This window comes from Dermacentor silvarum, chromosome 1 (genome assembly GCF_013339745.2).
Source record: "Dermacentor silvarum isolate Dsil-2018 chromosome 1, BIME_Dsil_1.4, whole genome shotgun sequence".
Taxonomy (NCBI): Eukaryota; Metazoa; Arthropoda; class Arachnida; order Ixodida; family Ixodidae; genus Dermacentor; species Dermacentor silvarum.
In genome coordinates, this window is record NC_051154.1 from 163,449,751 (window position 1) to 163,452,120 (window position 2,370).

Here is a 2,370-nt window from a genome sequence, read left to right on the forward strand (position 1 = left end):
CGGAATGCCTGCGCTAGCTCTGTTAACCACACGTGATTCAACATAAAGAATGCCAATAATTCGTCTGCACCGCGGTAAATGGTCACGTCAACGCCAATTGGCACATGAAGGGATAGACGCAAACGAGGACTGACGCGAACTATAACACTCTTTTTCGCGATGACTCCACGGCTGACCAGGGAAGAGCGGCGAGCGATCGCTATAATGGGACGCACTCTGTTCCATAGAGTTATTTGTTATGTGACAAGGCGTCCAATGGGAACTGTGATCCGAGTCTTATAAAGGCGTACCGCGAAGAAGGTCGCATCGAAGACGCTCCACGTGGTCGCCCTGAAAGGGCCACGTCACACGAGGAAGACCTGCTGATTGTGGCCGCATCAGTAGCAGATCCCTTTCTAACTGCTAAGGAGATCATGGGCTGAGCTCGGCTTGACAAGTGTCAGCCTGCCAACGATGAGACGGATGCTCCACTAAGCTGGCATTCACAGCAGGGTTGCGTCCCAAAAGATTGCTGGAAAAATCGCACAGAAGGGCTCGCCTTGAGTTTGCCTCCGCATGCGAGTCGTGGAGTCCCGTCAATTGGCGCGCGGTTGTCGTCACCGATGAAGCGTCATTTTGCACCCGGTGGAGCGTTCAGCGAAAAGTCTGGCGGCCAGAAAGGTGTCGCGGCCAGAAAGGCGGCCAGAAAGATGGTAAGTAGGGAAAAATTGCATTAGGTGCTGCCATCTTGATGAAGTCGGTTTCCCTGCGTTATGTCTACAAGGTCCAGATATGAAATTTCGGCTTTCTATTTACCAGTACGATATAAATTTAAGCTGTATTATTTTCCTTGCTCAAACAACTGTGGTGCGTTGTCATTTGCCTTGTCCCGTGAACTCCCTGTTATTTTGTCTGCGTCTATAGCGTGCTAGTTATTTACTTCATGCACCCTTACCAGCCTGCCAACGTGCCGCTCGCGCAATTTGTTTGCAAAATTACGTCCGGCTTATACACACGGCATAAGCCGCAATCTGTATAAGAAATAGTGTGACTTGATTACTTAGAATATAGCAAGATAATCACCTTGAGTGCCACATTGAGTTCGCTTCATTAGTGTTAGCATAACAGCCTCATTTACTCCGCTCGCTGCCGACAGGGTTCGATTGTATTGTGCGCTCACCTCTAAGTTTTGTTTTACAGGATTTTAACATTTGTGGTGCAGGTTCGACGAACGATACAGGTGGAATATTCGTTCCAGCGGCAACACATCTGTCCAGGTGTGGGGTGCCATCAGCTATGCAGGCCTCGGACCAATTCACCGTGTAACAGGCCGAATGACGTCCGATGACTACATGGACATCTTGCAATATGGCCTGGTGCCTTACGTGCTGGAAGGACCATTTCCCGATGACCTTTTTTGGCTCCAGAAAGATGGGGCGTCAGTGCACTCAGCCAGGCGCGTCAAAGAATTGCTGGACAACTTAGTCATCTCGACGTTTGAGTGGCCGGCACGAAGCCCAGACCTGAACATAATAGAGAATGTTTGGGGCCTTATGAAGGGATTCTAGTGTCACCGGAAAACTGCAGCACCGCCGCTCGATCGTGGGACTGCACAGTAGCAAAGTTTGGGGTGCGAGGAAAAAAAGACAAAAAAAATTTTTTTTCGCGACCAATCTGCCGGGGTGCTTTCATTACGCGAGTAAATACGGTAATTCACAAGCTTCTTGAAGGCGATTGCACTGTACGACCAACTGTGACTGTCGCTGAACTACTCTGCGAATGCGCTCACACTGATACACCCCCCCCCCTCCCCTCTTTTTTTTTTTTTTTAGTTTTTTCTCCTTGCACAAGTGGGGGGTAGCTAACCGGCCACAGCCTAGGTTAATCTCCCTTACGTTTGTTTATATTTGTCTCGCCCTCTTGTGGTGAAGCTTAGCTTGCACACAATTCCATGAACCCGAAAACATACATTCGTCAAATGGGACAGTATTTTATGTAAGGGCGAAAGAGCGTACTTGATGAGCTAGTATATTAACTCCTTACATGTTGAACAACACACATTCATTTGCTTCTGCTGCAGATATTACCTTTACAGTAGGACACGTGCTTCCGAGCTGCAGTCGCCTAGTGCAGTCATATCGTGTCTTTCCATATACATTTTTCCTCTCCCGCATGCTGCTGTTCTCGTGGCCGATCTGAAAATTGGTGTCCGTGTGGTATTCTTTATAATCGCACTGCGTATGTGTATAGTGTTGCAGGAAAGTGCATAAAAAGGTTTCCACATGCGCGCCCACGATCCTTACGCTCTCCTGAAACGTGAAGGAAGCTGCAAAGTAAGCTGCTAGCTTACTAACAACAACTTCTGGCACACCAGGGACGCTAGTCGTAACT